Genomic DNA, 20,971 nt, shown 5'->3' on the forward strand with positions numbered 1-20,971 from the left:
ACAAGGTAGGAGACCTGTAGAAGACTTTGTAGCAGAGTTCAAAAGATGGACCCTTGATTCAGGGTGGAATGACACATCTCTGCGAACTCAATTCAGACTCGGCCTATCAGAAGCCGTTAAAGACGAGCTGGCCCGAGCGGATTTACCTGGCACTCTGGATGCCTTGATACAACTCAGTATCAACATAGACAGGCGGCTGCGAGAAAGAAAGGCTGAAAAAATGGGAATGCCATTGTCCAGTCCTTCTCGGATTGCCGCTGTTGACCCTACTCCTATGGAGGTAGGAACCATACGCCCACCTTTATCAACTACTGAACGAGCCAGGAGACGATCCAGTAATCTCTGCATGTACTGCGCATCCCCGGATCATATGATAAGCGTCTGTCCCCTTGCCCGCAAAAAAGAGGGTGAGTGTTCACATGTCCTCCTGGGGGGATTAACAACTTCAATTACTAACCCTTATCTTTTGGTTCGTTTGACATTGCAGTGGGACCAGACTAGGATTACCACTAAAGCCATGATCGACACAGGATCTTGCGGAAATTATATCGATATACGTTTTGCTACTTTAAATAAAGTACCTATTATTTCAAAACCAAACCTGTCTCTGTTAGTCTTATTAACGGTATCCCGTTAGCTTCTGGCCCAATCACTAATCAGACACAAGCACTTCTCGTCACTACTAACGAGTCTCATACGGAGACCACCACCTTCGATCTATTATCTTCACCCCACTTTCCCATTGTTTTGGGACTTCCCTGGTTACACACACATCAACCAACCATAGATTGGAAGAAACGGACCTTAACCTTCCTTTCTTATTATTGCGAGACTACGTGTAACCTCCCGTCTTATGGAAAGATCCTGTCTGTGGTGTCAGATGAGATTGCACCACTATGCTATCATAGTTACATAGTTACATAGTAGGTGAGGTTGAATAAAGACAATAGTCCATCCAGTTCAACCTGTGTAGGTGTGTGTGACTGTAATCATCTAACATAGCCCTCAATCTCCTGATCCTTGAGATGTAAGTCTAAGAGTCTTTTGAAAGTCACCATACTACCCGCAGAAACCACCTCTTGTGGTAGACAATTCCACAATCTTGTAGCCCTAACAGTAAAGAACCCCCCACGTTGCCTGAGGTTAAAACGCTTCTCCTCTAATCGCATTGTATGTCCTCGAGTCCTCATGCAATTCCTTCGAATGAACAGCTTTTCTTCTAAGCTGAGATCCCCATTAAGATATTTATAAATTGCTATCATGTCCCCTCTCAGACGTCTTTTCTCCAGGGAAAATACAGGATCTGTCCGAAGTTTTTCTTGAGAAAAACGCTCAAATATTGCCTCCCCATAGGGATTACGACTGCACTATCGATCTACTCCCAAATAGCAAATTGCCTTTTGGTCATGTTTATCCTCTTTCCCAGGATGAACTTTCTCATCTCAAGGAATACTTGGATGAGAATTTGGCAAAAGGGTTTATTAGACCCTCTACTTCTTCCACAGCTGCAGGACTTTTCTTTGTCCGCAATAAGGACTCAAGTCTTAGGCCTATTATCGACTATAGGCAATTGAATGCCATCACAGTAAAGGATCGCTATCCTTTACCGCTCATCCCTGAACTCATTGAACAAGTGCGTGGAGCTACCTACTTCTCAAAATTGGACCTGAAAGGGGCATACAATCTAATCCGAATCCGTGATGGAGATGAGTGGAAGACAGCATTCAGAACCAGATACGGATTATTCGAATATCTTGTAATGCCATTCGGGCTATGTAACGCTCCCGCAGCCTTCCAACGATTCATAAACGACATCTTTAGAGACTTACTGGACGATATACTTATCTATTCACGATCCTTGTCTGAACATATAAAACATGTAAGACTTGTGTTATCCAGACTACTCACACACAATCTATACGTGAAATTAAAAAAATGCCTATTCCATAAAGAAGAAGTATTATTCCTAGGATACATCATTTCCAAAACCGGAATCAAGATCGATATGAGTAAGATATCCTGCATTCAGGATTGGCCTATACCAACCACCCGCAAGGCTCTACAGCGATTCCTTGGATTTTCAAACTTCTATAGGAAGTTCATCAAGAACTTCTCTGCCATTGTGAGACCTCTCACACAGCTCACAAGTATAAAAAAAACATTTAAATGGTCAGATGAAGCAAGTGGCGCTTTTCGCTTGTTAAAATCAAGCTTTACCTCTGCTCCCATACTACGCCATCCAGACCCATCCCTCCAATATATTCTGGAAGTAGATGCGTCAAATATGGCAGTAGGAGCAGTTCTCTCCCAACGACCAACAAATACTTCACCACTCCATCCAGTTTCCTTCTTCTCCAAATCATTAAGCAGCCCAGAGGTAAATTACCCAGTGGGTGAAAAGGAGTTGCTTGCCATAAAACTGGCTCTGGAAAACTGGCGACATCTACTTGAAGGTACCCGATTACCAATAATCATATATACAGATCATAAAAATCTTCAATATCTTCAGACTAACAAAACTCTCTCCCACCGGCAGGTACGATGGTCACTATTCTTCCTAAGATTCAATTTCCTAGTGACCTACATGCCTGCAGACAAGAATAAAAAAGCGGATGCGCTATCACGATTAACTGAAAATAATTACGCCGAAATCCCTTCTGTTCCTATAATACCCTACAAGCGTATTATTGGGGTTGTCCGTTCCTTAAAGGAAGAGATTTTGCACAGTATAGGATTGGATTCACCTCCACCACACCTAAGTACTGATGCAGAAGGCTTCCTCTACTACAACGACAAACTCTACATACCCCCTACTATGCGTACCAAGATCCTGGAATTGTCACATGATGTGCCTATGGCAGGACATATGGGTATGACGAAAACTCTTAATTTGCTTACCAGACAGTTTTGGTGGCCTGAGATGAAGACATCTGTACAGAAATTTGTTTCTTCATGCAACATCTGTGCCAGGTCCAAAATTGACACTACAAAACCATCCGGTCTACTATGCAGTCTACCAATACCCCAGACTCCATGGGAAGTTGTGTCCTTGGACTTTATAGTAGAACTACCACCTTCCAAAGGATTTAATACCATTCTAGTGTCAGTGGACCATCTAACAAAGATGGCACATTTCGTTGCTATTCGCAGATTACCTTCATCCAAACAAACAGCGGAACTACTAGTGAAACATGTCTTTAAGTTACATGGAATTCCAAAGACTCTCTTATCTGACCGTGGTTCACAGTTCATCTCCAAGTTTTGGCAAGAACTATGTCACATACTACGGATTGAGCGAAAGCTCACTTCTCCCTACCATCCTCAGACCAACGGACAGACTGAAAGAGTCAACCAGTGCATTGAGCAATATCTACGTTGCTACACATCATACCTACAGGATGATTGGGTGGATCTCCTTCCCCTAGCAGAATTTGCTTACAACAACGCAACCCACAGTACTAAAAAACAAAGTCCGTTCTACTTGAACTATGGGTTTCATCCCTCTCTTCTTCCACCACGCATCCTTCCCTCAAGTAACCCAGTAGCCTCAGACTATCTTACCCAAATAAAAGACTCTCTGGGTTTACTTAATACTACCATCTCACACGCTCATAGTCAACAAAAAAAGTACTACGACCTTCGTAGAAGACCTTCTTCTCAGTATGCTATTGGGGACCTCGTTTGGCTATCAACAAAAAATTTAAGATTAAAGATCCCTAGCAAAAAGCTTGGACCTTTATTCTTGGGACCCTTCCCAATCAGGAAACTTATTGGAAAAGCTGCAGTACAGCTCACCTTACCGGCAGATCTCAAGATCCATCCCATCTTCCATGTGTCGCTATTGAAGCCACACGTTCCTAACCAAGGAATAAGGTCTACCATCTTGCCTCCACCTCCTATACAAGTTGAAGGCGGAGAAGAATATGAGATCAAAGAGATTTTGGATTCTCGCATCCATAGAGGAAGACTCCAGTATCTCATAAGATGGAAGAACTATGGACCCCAAGACGACACCTGGTTAGATACCTCTGATGTACATGCACCTAGGCTTATACGAAGATTTCACTCGAAATACCCAGAGAAACCAGTACTATAGGCCTTCCGGAGCCGGCCTTAAGGGGGGGGTACTGTAAGATTCTGGTACCTCTAGTACCCTTATTAACTACTTTCTTTTCAATGCGTCCCACCATTCCCTTTAGGTGGTACGCATATACCTTTAAGAGCGATGAGGTCACTGCTGAGCGCCGCAGAGCGGCTATTTCAACCACCGGCGGTCTCACTCACATCGTTCGTTCAACCTGCTTGGCTGTCCACATGCTAGTGTGTCTCGCTGTCGGAACCTCCAGTTGCTTTCCTTTGCCTTGAACAGACCGGAACCTCGCTCCTGATCCCTGTATCTCGCTACCGGATCACTCCTCATTACCAGACCCCGCTACTAACCTACTCTCTAGTGATAAGTACCCCGCAGGGGAAACCTCCATAAAACCTACTTACACTATATCTATTGCTCACTAAAGACTGTCACTCTCTATGCAATACTAAACCTATCATCTGCACTGTTATTTAGATTGCTAGCTCTTGAGCCTACTAACATCTATCCTTGCACTGGGTTAGTCTCTCCTGTATGTCATCTGCTATCCTACCACCTACTACCATACATGATTGCTAACCTATCTGCATCCTACCTGTTACCATCTATACTCTCCTGAACATTTCTCTCAAGTGCTTGCCATCTACTGTCACTGTTCATACCTGTCCCTTCAGCACATCACCACTATACTGCTATATACATCTATCACTCCAGGAACATCTTATTGAGTGTGTATATTTGTATGCTGAATCAGGCAGGCCACAGTGATGAGTCTTGGGAGTTGGAATTGGTATTTCAACACATCTCTACATGACCGCTGAGTGGAGATTTCTGCAGCTGCAAATCCATCTTGTTACAAAAACGCAGGAGCGCTACATTTTCCCACACAAACCCCCCCATTGACGTTATGGAACTACTGTCGCTGCTGACTCTACTACTGACTTCTGTCCTTTGCTCCCTCCCTCCTGACTCTACTTCTGAGCCCTCCCCCCCGTCTCCTAGTTTAAAAGCCCCTCCAACTTGGTGGCCATCTTTCTCCCCAAAAGAGATGTACCGTCCATATTAAGGTGCAGCCCATCCTTACTAAAGAGCCGGTAGCCGACTGAGAAGTCAGCCCAGTTCTCCAGGAACCCAAACCCTTCCTTCCTACACCAATTTCTCAGCCACTTGTTAAGTTCCCTAAGCTACTTCTGCCTCTCCTGTGTGGCTCGAGGTACCGGCAGTATTTCAGAGAAAACCACCTTGGAGGTCCTATTCCTCAATCTATTCCCTAAATCCATGAAATCATTCTTTAGGATCCTCCACCTTCCTTTTACTTGGTCATTAGTGCCCACGTGCACCATGACTGCTAGGTCATCCCCAGCCCCGCCCAATAATCTGTCTAACCGATCCGCGATGTGCCGAACTCGAGCGCCCGGTAAACAACATACTGTCCGGCTACCGCGATCTTTTCGACAGATTGCCCTCTCTGTCCTCATGATGATTGAGTCCCCCAACTACCACAACCTGTCTAACCTTTCCTGAATCTCGGCCCCCCTTCTTCCTGGAGCCGTCACTCCCCTGGCAGCTGGGGGAGGGCGCCTGCTCCAGCACTGCCACCCCTGAGTGGATATCCCCCTCAACCTGCAACTTGGGAAATTTGTTAGGGTGTACCAACTCAGGACTGGCCTCCCTGACCCTCATCCCTCTACCCTTCCTAAAGGTCACCCAACTGCCTACCTCTGATGCCTGCGTCTCCTCTACTCCTCCCTCCTCTATGCCAGCCCCTGCCAGCGCCTGATGGCTAATGTCCAAGCTCCTTTCCAGGTTGTTGATGCTACGCAGTGTTGCCACTATATTTTCTAGATCCAGGATCTGGGCTTCCAGAGAAACAAGTCGCACACATCCTGCACAGCAGTATTCGCCCTCAATTGGTTCATCAAGGAACGCATACATGGAGCAAGAAGTGCACTGAGTGGCATCTGCAATCCTGTCGGACATTATTACCCACTACTCTATGGGGATAATGGTAATGACCTGCTATTCCTTACCTACACTACCTCTATCTCCCCTGGTACTAAACCTGGGGTACTCACCAGTCACTAAGATACTCACCAGTTGCTAAGATACTCACCAGTCCTCCCAGGTACTCAGTCGCAGAGCACGCTCAGTCAGTCGCAGGGCACCATCAGTCGCGGGGCACCGTCAGTCGCGAGGCACGGTCAGTCAATCGCAGATCGCTAACAGTCGCAGAGCACGGTCAGTCAGTTAATCGCAGATCGTTATCGGTCGCAGAGCACGGTCAGTCAGTCACGGATCACTATCAGTCACAGAGCACGGTCAGTCACAGATCGCGGTCAGTCATGCTATGTCTCTTCTGCGTTAAGGTTACTTACATGCCTGCATGACTTGTTCAGTGAGCTGTGCACATGCAGCTCACTGTACAAATTCAACAATGTAGAACTGATTGAACTCCGGCCCATGCATAGGATTGACATCATCTCAGCTCAGGCAATGTAAGCGTCTGACGATCAATACCCAGAAGCCGGCCGCCCAAAGATGTCAGAAGCTAATGGGGAGTTTTGGGATGCCGCATCGCTGGACTAAAGGTGGTTATAGTTCCACTTTAAGTTAATGAAGCTGCATTGCAGGCTTTTCAGGTTTAAAACAGGTGGTGAAGAGGCAACATATCACCTCCCACCCGCCTGTAAACTGCCCACTGCAAAGCGATTCACCACAGATCACTTTTCAGGGGGGCAGCAAGGCCTGCCGCTAAGCTAAACAAAAGGTCAACTGCATAAACATTGAACCCTGGTTCACACATATGCGGTGCAGGATTTTCAGCGATTCCTGTGCCTTTCCTGCACCACATAACAATTGCACTCCGTTCATGCAAATCGTTGCGGGTGTCAATGTTAACTTAACGGCACCCAAAAAATGGTTCACAAAACACATTGATATTGGCAGAATCAGATCTCAAAGATGTGAACACCCACATGATCTAATTCCAGTGCAGCAAAAAAGGTGCATGCACCTTTGTTTGAGAGGGTGAAATTTGAGCCATACAAAATGAATGCGCTCAAATCACACTGCAAAGAATGACAGGATTTGAACAGGAATGCGGTGTGATTTCTGTCCGAATCACATGCAGTTCCTCGCACTGCACCAATGTGAACCTAGGCTTAGTCTAGCACACTGATTAAAGTGGTTATAAACCTACCTTGAGAATGTTAACCTACAGGTAAGCCTTTAATAAGACTTACCTATAGGCATTGTAAATATCTTCTAAACTTGCACCATTGGGGAGGTATTTACATTGCATGCAGCCATTGATGTCATCGGCGCATGCGCTCTGAAGAAACGGCCGCCCGTGCCGTTTCTTCAGAGCCCTGTGCCGTGACCTGCGACTCCTGCACACATGCGCAGGAGTGACCTCATGTGGCCCTTGCCAGTAATACAGCTGGAGTGCGCAGACTGCTGGATCTCTGACCAAGTCGACCTTAACTAAGTCGTGAGTTAAAAACCATAGTTAACCACTTAAGCCCCGGAAGATTTTACCCCCATTCCGACCAGGGGGTATTTTGCGATTCGGCACTGCGTGAATTTAACGCACAATTGCGCGGTCGTGCGACGCTGTACCTAAACGAATTTGACGTCCTTTTTTTCCCACAAACAGAGCTTTCTTTTGGTGGTATTTGATCACCTGTGCGATTTTTTGATCACGCGCTATAAACAAAAAAAGAGCGTCAATTTTGCAAAAATAGCAATATTTTTCACATTTTTTTATATGAAATTCCCCCAAAAAAAAATGTAAAAATCAAAATTTTTAAAAATTTTCGGCCAATTTATTTTATGCTACCTATGTTTGGTAAAAAAAATTGCAAAAAGCGTATTTTGATTGGTTTGCGCAAAAGTTATCGCGTTTACTAACAAAGGGAAAGATTTTTGTCATTTTTGTTGTTTTTTTTTTTAACGCGTAATGGCGGCGATCTGCGATTTTTTTTGCGGTACTGCGACATTGCGGCGGACAGATCGGACCCTTGACTGACATTTTTGACACTTTTGGGGTTACCAGTGACATTTCTACAGTAATCAGTGCTATACATATGCACTGTTACTGTAAAAATACACTGGTAGTGAAGGGGTTAACTTTATTTGGAAGGGAGGGGCTGTGTGTGTCCCTAGGGGCGTGGTTTCTACTGTGATTGGCTGTGGCTCTAGCTGTAAGGACACTGATCAACGGATCTACATACCAGATCCGTTTTATCAGTGTCTTTGCAGCGAGGAGAATGACAGGCAGTTTGTTTACACAAGCTGCCTGACATTCTCCCTCTCCCCCGCCGATCGCCGAGTGACCGGCGGACATCGGGTCCGCTGGTCACACGGGCGGGGGGGTCCGTGACCACGCGGGAGCGGGAGCGCGCCCCGGGGGGCGCGCGCTCGCTCCCTAGACCCTCACAAGCAAGCAACGTAGCCCTACGTTAGTTTGCCTGTGAGGGGCTGACCGCCGACGTAGATAGTCGTGCGGCGGTCGGCAAGTGGTTAAAACAGGAGATTATAACAGGAGTCTTCTGACCAGTTAGTAACATCTGTCATTTTCTATTAGTTGTATTATTGTTGTAACCGGGAAAATGCTAGAAAGATTGAAGGTATTGTGCAGTGCACAGTGTGCCGCATGTATACAATAACGGAGCAACTGCTCCAAGATGGATACCACTGCGACAGTTGTGAGTGGTTTGCCCTTCTGGAAGATCACATTAGAGATCTGGAGGAGCAAATTGCAACACTGGGAAGAACTGACAACCTTGAAAGGGGTCCTCTGCTCGCTGAGCAGGTGGCTAGTGGGGTTAATGGGGAGAGTGGAGGTGTAAGTCAGGTTTATCAGGTAAAAAGATGGGTTAATACAGTCAGAGGCAGTGGTAGCGGCTCACAAAAAAGAGGAAGGCCAGCCCTGGGTTTGAGTATCCTAACAGATATGCCATGTTGGGTGAAGATGTGGGGGTGGCAAGCTTAGAGGTGGGAGCCCTAGATGTCATTGCTATCCCTAACAGCCGGGAGAGCAGTCCGTCAAGTAGAGGTGGTGAGGGGACTGTAGGTAGGTCTAGACAGTTGGTGGTAATTTGAGATTTTATAATCAGAGGGACTGATAGAATAATTTTGTCGCCAGGATCACCTCAACTGAATGGTTTGCTGTTTCCCTAGTGTAAGGTTCGGCATGTGGTGGACCGGGTTGATAAATTACTGGGAGGGGCTGGGCATGACACAGCTGTCTTGGTCCACATTGGAACCAATGACAGAATATATGGAAGGTGGAGGCTCCTTAAGAACCAATTTAATGAACTAGGCTGCAAGTTGAAGGGAAGGACCTCCAAGGTGATATTCTCTGAAATCTTGCCTGTGCCATGCGCAACACAGGAAAGACAGGGGTAGATTAGAGAGCTGAATGCATGGCGAAAGAACTGGTGTAAGAAGGAGGAATTTGGGTTTTTAGAGCACTGGGCTCACTTTTTATTGGGGTGTAACCTATATGCTAAACATGGTTTGCACCTAAATGGAAGGGGGGTCTTTTGTGCTAGGGGAGAGGTTTATGGGAAGGCTGGAGGAGTTTTTAAACTAGGATTGAGGGGGGAGGGTGAATTAGATTATAATGGGGCAGACAGGTAAGACAGGGGTCAGCCCCTATTGGTTGGTGGAATGGGGAAAGATGGGGGGAAAGTTTTGGCAGAGGATAAGAAGGTTTCCCTGTTACAAACAAACATTGAAAATGGTACTATTTGTACCAAAATTAAAATATGCAAAATAAGTGTGCAAAATGTGACAATTAATTAAAGTGTGTGTTCACCAAAGCCAGAAGTCTGCCAAGCAAAATAGGTGAGTTGGATGCTCTGGTGCATGAGGAGAACTATGATTTAATTGGTATTGCTGAATCTTGGCTTCATTCTTCACATGACTGGGCTATTACTATACTTGGCTATGCTCTCTTTTGGAAAGACAGGGTAAAACGGAGGGGTGGTGGTGTCTATCTCTATGTGAGAAGTGATCTCAAAGTGAGTGTGAAAGAGGACCTAGTTGATGGATAGAGATGTCCCGAACTATTCGCCGGCGAACTGTTCCCAGCGAACATTGCTTGTTCGCGTCCGCCGCTGCGGGCGAACATATGCGAGGTTCGGTCCGCCCCCTATACTTCATCATTGAGACAAACTTTGACCCTGTACCTCACAGTCAGCAGACACATTCCAGCCAATCAGCATACCCTCCCTTCCACACCCTCCCACCTCCTATAAAAAAGCAAGGGCAGCATCCATCTTAGATCATTCTGAAGCAGTGTGTTAGTGAGAGCAGGGAGAGTGCTGCTGCTGCTGTTAATAGGGACAGTTGTTAGATAGTGTTCTGGGTCCACTCCTGCTGTAAGGACAGCATCCTGACAGCACCCCAAAAAGCCCTTTTTAGAGTTGGTATTTCAGTAAATTTTTTTTTTGATATATATATATATATATATTGTGCAGTTGCCTGCCCACCGTGTGTGAGAGGCCACAGACCCACCACAGACTGTACTGTGTGCACACCACACTCATATCGGGTGGCACAGTACCTTGCAGTTTAAAAAATTTTATTTTTTTCCTCTGTCATAATTGCAGTTGCCTGACGGCTGCCAGTGAGTGTCAGGTCCACAGAGTGTAATGTGCCCACTGCAATGCCCACCACTGATATATACGGTGGCACAGCACCTTGCAAATTAAAAAAATATATATTTTTTATAATTGCAGTTGCCTGGCCTGCCAGTGAGTGTCAGGTCCACAGAGTGTACTGTGCCCACTGCAGTGTCCACCACTGATATATATACGGTGGCACAGCACCTTGCAAATTAAAAAAAAAACAGAATTTTTGTAAAATCTTACCTGTAAAATTCCTTTCTCTGAGTCCTCCGACAGTCACCGCTGCCTCTAAGTCATCACTGTTGGGTATTGACTTCCGCTCCGCAGGAGTAGCTAGGCATAAAGACTTAGTCAAAAGAACAAAGGCATTTGCATATACACACCCATGGGGGCTGTCCCATCTGGTCAATACCCCCCTGCAGTGACCACTCCCAACTCAGTTTGGTAGCATAGCAGTAGGTAATAAGAACACAACCCCAAAAGAGGGGCGGGGACTGTCGGAGGACTCAGAGAAAGGAATTTTACAGGTAAGATTTTACAAAAATTCCGTTTTCTCTTACGTCCTCCGACAGTCGCCGCCGCCTCTAAGTCATCACTGTTGGGATGTCCCAAAGCAGTATAGACACAAGGGGTGGGAGACGCAACCGTAGAAAAGGCAACGCAGTACCCACATCAGAGAAAGGAACCTTACATGCACCGTAAGAGAACCTTCTGGGCAACAGAAAACAATGCTCAACAGGAGCAACAGCCCAGGAAAGCAAATACCAACAGCCAGGGCCCCAGAAAAAAACAAGGGTCCTTCATGGCACTGCCGCACTGAGAACCTTGCGGCCAAAGGAAGCATCAGCTGATGCCAGAACATCTACTTTGTAGAATTTGGAAAAAGTGTGCACCGACGACCAGGTCGCAGCCTTGCACACCTGGGCCACCGAGGCCCGATGCCAATAGGCCCAGGACGCACTCACAGATCTGGTAGAGTGCGCCTTAACAGGGAAGGGTGGAACCCGTTCCTTCAAGGCGTAAGCCTGTTCAATGGTCCGTCTGATCAATTTGGCAATAGTCGCTGCAGACGCAGCCATGCCCTTCCGAGGTCCCTCAGGAAGGACAAAGAGTGAATCCGTCTTCCGAAAGGATTCCGTAGACGACAGGTAAACCCTGATCGCCCTGACAACATCCAAGGAATGCAGAGCAACCTCCTTAGGATGCTTAGGCTTTGTACAAAGCGAAGGCAGGACAATGTCCTCATTAATGTGGAACTCAGAGACCACCTTAGGAAGAAAGGAGGGATGCAGACGCAAGACCACCTTATCCCGGTGAATCACCAGGTACGGAGAACGGCAAGATAACGCTGCCAGTTCCGACACCCTGCGAGCCGAAGTTATCACCACCAAAAAGGCAACCTTCTTAGACAGCAGAGGCAACGATATATCCCGAATGTTTTCAAAGGGAGCACGCTGTAACACGGACAGAACCAAGTTCAAGTCCCATGGAGGTAAGGGCTCCTTCCTGGGAGGAGCCAAATGTCGCACACCTTGAATGAAGGTGCGAACCAGGGAATGAGACGCCACAGGGCGTTGGAAAAGAATAGCTAGTGCGGACACCTGGCCCTTGATCGTGGCCAGCGCCAGGCGCTGGTCCACCCCAGACTGGAGGAAGGCCAACACTCTCGACACCGAGTACGAGCGAGGAGAAAACCCCCTGGACTCACACTAGGCGAAATAAGCCTTCCAGGTACGGTAATAGATTTTACCGGACGAGGCCTTCCTAGCCTTGAGCAGGGTAGGAATGACTTCCGATGAGAGACCCCTGTCTCTCAGGACCTGGGTCTCAACAGCCAGGCCGTTAAAGCCAGCGACTGTAAAGCAGGATGGAAGATCAGACCCTGAGACAGTAGATATTCCCGCAGAGGCAGCCGCCACGGAGGCGCCACTGCCAGGTGAACAACGCCGGCGTACCAGGACCGGCGTGGCCAGTCCGGAGCCACCAGAATCACCAGGTGCGGTTCCGAGGCTACCCTGCGGAGGAACCTGGATAGCAACTGAATCGGAGGAAAGGCATACATCAGATGATACTGATGCCAAGGGGCCGCTAACGCATCCGAGGCGTCCGCCAGCGGATCGCGCGTTTTTGCCACGAACCTTTCCACCTTTTGGTTTAGCCGAGATGCGAACAGATCCACGTCTGGGGATCCCTACTTTGCACACAGCATTTGGAAGACCTCCGGGTGCAGGGACCATTCCCCCTGGTCCAGGGTCTGGCGGCTCAGATAGTCGGCCTGCCAATTCTCCACACCCAGAATGTGAACTGCTGAGATTGCCGGGAAACGAGTCTCGGCCCAAGACAGAATGTCGGTCACCTCCCGGGCCGCCCGAGTACTCCTGGTGCCCCCTTGGTGGTTGATGCAAGCCACCACGGTAGCATTGTCCGTCTGTACCCGAACAGGATGGCCCCGAAGACGGTCCGACCACTGGAAGAGACAGAGTTTTATCGCTCGCAATTCCAGCACATTTATCGGGAGGGAGGACTCCTCCTCCGACCAAGTGCCCTGGGCAGACAGGGTGCCCAGCACTCCACCCCAGCCAGACAGGCTGGCATCCGTGGTAATCATCGTCCACACCAACGGACAGAAGGACTTGCCTTCCGACACCATCGGGGACTGGAGCCACCACAGAAGAGCCAATCTGGTCTGACGTCTCAATGAGACACTCAGATCCAGGGACTGAGGCAGTCTGTCCCACCTGGCCAGGATCTCCGCCTGGAGAGCCCGCGTGTGAAACTGAGCAAAGGGTATTGCCTCGAAGGGTCGAAACCATCAACCCCAGGCCCCGCATACAGGTCCTGAGTGATGAGGACGGATTGTCCCTGAGGGACCTGGTCTCGTCCCGCAAAGTCCAGAGCTTGTCCTCCGGCAAAAACACCTTTGCCTGTGCAGAGTCCAGAATCATCCCCAGATAGGGAAGACGAACCGATGGAGACAACGTCGATTTCTGAACGTTGATGGTTCATCTGAACTCCCGCAGCGTCTGCACCGTGGTGGACAGCTCGCGCAGTAGGTCCTGGCTGACATTCGATCTTAGAAGGAGATTGTCCAGGTACCCCAAGACCTCAATGCCCTGTGCCATCAACAGGCCCAGAACCGGCGACAGCTCTTTGGTAAACACCCTTGGAGCCAAAGCAAGACCGAAAGGTAACACCACAAACTGATAGTGGTCCTCTGCGATAGCAAACCGAAGGTACCGCTGATGACCCTTGAAAATGGGGATGTGCAGGTACGCATCTTTCAGATCTATCGAGGCCAGGAATTCCCCTGGACTCAGGGAGGCCACCACCGAAAGCAGAGACTCCATACGGAACTTCCGTACACGCACAAAGCGGTTCAGAGCTTTCAGGTCCAGAATAGGACGCACCTTGCCCTCCTTTCTGGGCAGATTGGAATAAAAACCCCAAAACCTGTCCCGATGAGGCACCGAGACAATCACCCCCTGAGCAAGAAGATCCTGCACCGCCTGATGCAGGTCCTGCAGACGCCCAGGAGGCAAATGAAGATTTGAGGGAAAGGAAGTCGATCTTGTACCCCGATCAAATGATTTCCTGAACCCACCTGTCCGAGATTCGGAGCAGCCAAGGTTGGACGAAACCGCGCAAACGTCCCCTCACCCCTGAAACGGGTGAGGGCGCCCCTTCAGGCAGAGGCGGACTGACCCGCCGAGTCGGCATTGCCTGACTTCTGCTTGCCCACCCAGCGCTTCTTCTGGCTGCCCTGGGCCTTGAAGGGCTTGCCCTTGGATTGGTTCCGAAAGGCACGAAAGGACCCCTGAGTGGATCGAGAAGCAGAACCCCGCTTGTCACGAAAGGACTTGTTCTTCGGGTTCTGGGGCAGCAAAGTGCTCTTGCCCCCTGTGACGCCTTTTACCAGGGTATCCAATGCCTCGCCAAAAAGGTGAGAACCAGCATAGGGAAAATCAGCAACTGTTTTCCGCGAGGACTGGTCAGCCGACCAGCTCTTCAGCCATATCAGCCGCCGGTTAAGTACCGAGACACTAGATAGGCGTGCTACTAAAGGGGCCTCATTCAAGGCCGCATCACACAGATACATAATTCCTTGGTGGATTTGATCCACCATATCCAGCCGGGCAGGCGGAACAACATCAGACATGAGGTTGCTCCTAAGCACCTTAGTCCAATCAGCCACCGCCTGAGCCACCAAAACGGACGCGAAAATGGGACTGAGCAACGAGCCCGTATAGGAATGGCGGGCTAGAGACTCCAACCGCCGGTCCGTGGGATCCCGAAAAACCGGGGTATCCTCAGAAGGAACCAAGGTAGCCTTGTTCAACACGGCCACAGTGTGATCTACCTGTGGAGGCACACACCATCGTGATTCCGTAGCCGGTGCAAAGGGATAAAGCAATTTGAACCGACTAGGTACCAGAAATGGACATTTTAACGTGCGCCACATTTCATTAACAGTGTAATGAAACTCAGCGGGGCAGGGAAAAACCTGCGCCGACTTGCGGGTCCTGTGTGTCCCAAATGAGGACACAATGCCCGGAGGACTGGGCTCATCCTCCAAATGCAGTATTTCCTTAACAGAAACTATCAATTCATCCATGGTCGCGCGCTCTTCAGGCGACCCCGGGGAGGAGGTATCAACCCCCTCCACCTCTGCCTCCCCCTCAGACCCCAGCGGGTCTAAGGATGAGCGAGACCCTGAAAAGGGCACGCTCTCTGCAGCAGCCATATCACCATCTGAATCACAAGAGAGAGACAATCTGGGCCTCTTTTTAGCAGCACGTTCAGCCATCAGCATTTCCATATTGGACACCAAGGTCGCCACTACAGCGGCCAAATCAGGTTTCAAAGGGGCCACAGGAGAACTGGGGACCCCCACCAGAGCTGGGGGGAATTTGCTGTCCTGAGAATCCATTGCTCAAGGTGAAAAAAAAAAACAACAGTGCAATAAATCTTGTACTGCCCCTTTAAGACCGCTGTGGAGTGCGCAGCCCACCGCTACAGCTACAGTGACAAAGACCCCCAAACAGGAGAAGAAAAAACTGAGCCAGAAAAGACAATACAGAAAGATATTGAGAGAGATAACCTGCAGAGCCCCGCAGAGTGTTACCACCGATGTCCTGCTTCAGAGGAGAAGGAAGTGCTGTCAGAGTAGGCTGAACTATAAGCTGCAAGACTCAGGGAAAATGGCTGCCCCATAGGATTGAATGGAAGGCTCCGGCAAAATGGCAGCCGAACATGAGGTCGGAACGATCGTTCTGCTACCGCAAAATGGCGGTGGATGGCGCCAAAATGGCAGGTAGTATTGCCCATAGTGAAGCCAAACATGCCTGCCCATATCTAAAATGGCGGACCGCGTGGTTTCACTCCGCTGCGGCCGCCACACACACAGTCTGCACCCCCAACCAGCACCGAAGTGACACAGGGAAGGAGACCCCCAAACATACAGCACCGCAGCGCATGCACAAGCGATCCCCGCAGGAACTGCATCAGGGAGTCACACAAGCACAGACATGGGGGACACACAGCAACACAGGACTGCCACCCCAGACAGAGGCCCCACACAAAAGTACTTACCTGTACCAGATGGCGTGGGGAGCCTCTCAGAAATGGAAAGCCGCTGTCCTCATCTGACAGGGAGTGCCGTTAGCCAGGGACATGACACTGCAGCATCGCAGATGTGTCCTGTGAGGTAGCCACCTCACGGCTGCATCCCTGCTGCGAGCAGGGATGGGTCGTTCATAGTGCCAGGACGAACCACGGCTCGATGACGGGCTGGGGGTCCATCTGACCCTCTGCCCTGGAGAACCAGGGCGGTCAGTCCGAATCCCAGCACCGCATGAATCCATCTTCTTCCGAAGAATCGACTAAAACTAAAGCTCACAAATGAAACAGCTAGTAAAGTAAGAGAAAACTGACATTTTCAAAAGAAAATCAAATAAAAAAGATTAGAAAGGCTGAGACTGTAGCCCCAGCACAGGGAAGCCTAACTACTCCTGACGCTAGGCAGAAAGAAACTGAGTTGAGAGTGGTCACTGCAGGGGGGACAGCCCCCATGGGTGTGTATATGCAAATGCCTTTGTTCTTTTGACTAAGTCTTTATGCCTAGCTACTCCTGCGGAGCGGAAGTCAATACCCAACAGTGATGACTTAGAGGCGGCGGCGACTGTCGGAGGACGTAAGGGAAATTTATTTTTTATAGTTGTCTGCCAGTGAGTGCCAGGTCCACAGACTGTACTGTACCCACTGCCCAACACTCATATAGGGTGGCACAGCACCTTGCATGCATAGTATCACAATTCTAAAAAAAAATGACAGGCATAGGCAGGCCACCCCGCAGGGGCCGTCGTGATCGTGGTGCTGTGATTTCCTTTGGCCCTAGAATAATGCCCAGTGTTCAGAAGCCACGTACCCTGAACTCAAAAAATTCTGAGGACATAGTTGACTGGCTTACACAGGACACCCAATCTTCTACAGCTTCCACTCAGAACCTTGATGCACCATCCTCCTCCAGCTCAGCTTCGAGCACCTCTCAATTTACCACTCACCCGCCCGCCGGCACCACCACCAACACTAGCACCACAGCCGCTTCACTTGATCTATCAGAGGAGTTATTTACACATCAGTTGGAAGAAATAAGTGATAACGGGGATATGTCTCAGTCAGGCAGCATTATACACATGGACGTACATTGTGATGATGATGATGATGATGTACCTGCTGCTGCTGCCTTTGCTGAGTTGTCAAGTGAAGTGGCTGATGATGACGATGTGTCCGTGAAAACTGAGTCGTGGGAAGTCCAACACCCACCTAGGTACAACTGCTTTGCGAAGGCACATGATCTCACATCACAAACGCTTATGGGATCAACACATGAGTACAAGCAGCACACAAACTCGAAGCCACCATTCTCCTCCTGGTCCAGCATCTTCAGCTACGTCAACCACTGCTGTCCTCCTTGCCCCCTATCAACAACCCACCACTCCACCTCTCACCTTCAGCAGTTCCTGCTCATCTGCCCACAGTCAGGTGTCTGTCAAGGAAATGTTTGAGCGTAAGAAGCCAATGTCACAGAGTCACCCCCTTTCCCGGCGTCTGACAGCTGGCTTGTCGGAACTCTTAGCCCGCCAGCTTTTACCATACAAGCTGGTGGAGTCTGAGGCCTTCAAAAAATTTGTCGCTATTGGGACACCGCAGTGGAAGGTACCCGGCTGAAATTTTTTTTCACAAAAGGCAATCCCCAACCTGTACTCTATGGTGGAAAAGGAAGTCATGTCATATCCGGCACACAGTGTTGGGGCAAGGGTCCATCTGACCACTGATACCTGGTCTGCAAAGCACGGTCAGGGAAGGTATATCACTTACACTGAGCATTGGGTAAACTTGCTGGCGGCTGCCAAGCATGGTGACACCACCACCACGTGCAGGCAGGCCTGCTGCCACCTCCTCTACTCCTCCTACTCCATCCTCTTTGTTAACCTCCTCGGCTGAGTCCTCTTCTGCTGTTGCATCTTACTCCACACCAACTGCACCCCACAGCTCCCCAGGGGCTATTCCACATGCCAGATACGACAGTGTCACGCCGTCTCGGGGTTGACTTGCCTGAAAGCAGAGAGTCACACCGGACCAGCACTACTGTCCGCCCTGACCTGTGCGGTGGATCAGTGGCTGACCCCGCACCAACTGGAGATCGGCAAAGTGGTGTGTGACAACGGAAGCAATTTGTTGGCGGCATTGAATTTGGGCAAGTTGACACATGTGCCGTGCATGGCACATGTGTTGAATCTGATTGTACAATGCTTTTTGCATAAGTACCCAGGCTTACAGGACGTCCTCAAGCAGGCCAGGAAGGTGTGTGGCCATTTCAGGCGTTTCTACACGGCCATGGCGCTATCAGAATAGAGGTACTCACTGAGGCCGAGATGCCGAGAGCGGTTCGCTGTTGCGACTAAGCGCACTCCGCCCCTCTGGAGGTGATACAGAGGGTGGATGGCACAAAGAGGCACAAGCTACCAGCAGGCAGGGTAGAGCTTGTGTGGAGGTCCTGTAGAACTGAAGCAGAGACTGATCAGGATCCAGCAGAAGAAGTCCGGAGCAGGCTGAGGGTCAAACACAGGTAAGCAGACAATCCAGGTCACAGGCTGAGGGTCAAGGCACTGGAGATAGGAGACAAGACTAGGTCAGAAGCAGAAGGTCAAGGCACAGGAGACTGAAGGTAAATCCGGGTCGCAGGCAGAGGGTCAAACACAGGTAAGCAAAAGCAAAGTCCGTAAAACAAGCCAAGGTCGGTCCAGGAGAAGAGCAGAGTAGGTCAGGGTCAATCCGGGTCACAGCAGGTAAATGATCACACAGGAAACAGGAACTCAGGTACAGGAAGCTGAAAGACAAACCAGCAATTCCTCTGAGCACTTGCTCAGCTTTTATAGGCAGCCAGGAAGTCATGTGGAAGTCATGTGGTGCTTGTCATGTGATGACCAGTCTGCAGCTGAAGGTTTCTCTGACAGTGCCCCCCCCCCCCCCCGAGGGGCGGCCTCTGTACGCCCAAACTGGACATCAACTCCGGGTGATTCACATGAAAAGCTTGGATCAAGCGAGGGGCGTGTATGTTTCTTGAGGGTTCCCAAGAGTTGTTTTCAGGTGGGTACCCCTTCCACTTGATTAGGTATTGGAGAAGTCTACCCCTCTTCCTGCAGTTCAGTATGGCTTCAACCTCAAATTCATTTTCTCCATCCACCTGGACAGGTGGAGGAGGCGGCTCCTCTCTTCCCGGGAAGGGGCTAGGAATCACTGGTTTTAGTAAGGATGCATGAAAAACAGAATGAATCCTGTAAGAGCTGGGTAAGGCCAATTCAAAGGCCACAGGGTTAACCATCCTCTTGATTTTGAACGGCCCTATGAACTTTGGGCCCAACTTCCGTGAGGGAAAAGGTAATCTGAGGTTAGCTGAAGATAACCAAACTTCCTCACCGACCTTGAAAACCGGGTTCTCCTTCCTTCCCCTGTTGTAGTACTTCTTATAGTAATCCTGGGCCTTTTGCATGGTTTCCTGAATCCTTTGAAAGTTCTGTTGGATGGAGGCTATGCGATCTTGGACAGCAGGAACAGATAATTCAGGGGTAGCGTTTGGAAGGAAAGAAGGGTGAAACCCAAAGTTAGACCAGAAGGGCGTTTGGTTGGTGGCTGAATGAACTGAATTATTATACGCAAACTCCGCGTAGGGTAGCAGAGAGGACCAGTCATCCTGGGAGCCAGAAGAGAAACAGCGGAGATACTGCTCCAGAGTTTGGTTCGTTCTCTCTGTCTGGCCATTGCTTTGAGGGTGATACGCAGAAGAGAGACAGACCTTTATTTGTAGTGCTTTACAAAGTTCTTTCCAAAATTTGGAGGTGAATTGAACCCCTCTGTCAGAAACAACACTGTCGGGTACTCCATGTAGCCTTATTATTTCTTTGATAAAACTGTTAGCTGTCTCCAAAGCAGAGGGGGTGCCCACCATGGGCAAGAAGTGTGCCATTTTGGAAAGGCGGTCGACAACAACCAGAATGGAGGTGAAACCTTCCGAGGGAGGAAGATCAACAATGAAGTCCATAGAAACTTCAGCCCATGGGCGTTCTGGAATGGGTAAAGGTCTAAGTAATCCCCAAGATTTGGTGTTAGCCACTTTACTGCGCTGGCAAGAAATACAAGAGAGGACATACTTTTTACAGTCCTGCCTCCAACCAGGCCACCAAAAAGAACGGGCAACCAATTCTAAAGTCCTTTGAGTCCCAAAGTGACCAGCCAGTTTATGGTCATGAAGAAACTTTAACGTCATGGGTCTAGCTTCCGGTGGGACAAAAATTCTTCCTTGGTACCAGAACAAGTCATCTCATTTCTCCAAGGAGGATATTTCTGGGTCAGTACAATGGCTGGATGCCAACTTGATGGTGGTCATAAGATCAGTGTCTGTGAGCAGAATGAAGTTTTGTGGAGATAAGATGGTGCTAGGTTCCGTTGACTGGGGAGATTCAGGGAACATCCGGGAGAGTGCGTCTGCTTTCCCATTCTTGAGGCCAGGTCTATAAGAGATATGAAAGTTGAACCTAGAAAAGAAGAGGACCCACCGGGCTTGCCTGGGTCTTAAGCGTTTGGCTGTCCTGAGGTATTCTAGGTTTTTATGATCGGTGAAGATCATGATGGAATGGGAAGCACCCTCCAACAGATATCTCCACTCCTCCAGAGCGAACTTGATGGC

This window comes from Pelophylax lessonae (genome assembly GCF_965119305.1).
Source record: "Pelophylax lessonae genome assembly, chromosome: 4".
In the NCBI taxonomy this organism is placed as follows: Eukaryota; Metazoa; Chordata; class Amphibia; order Anura; family Ranidae; genus Pelophylax; species Pelophylax lessonae.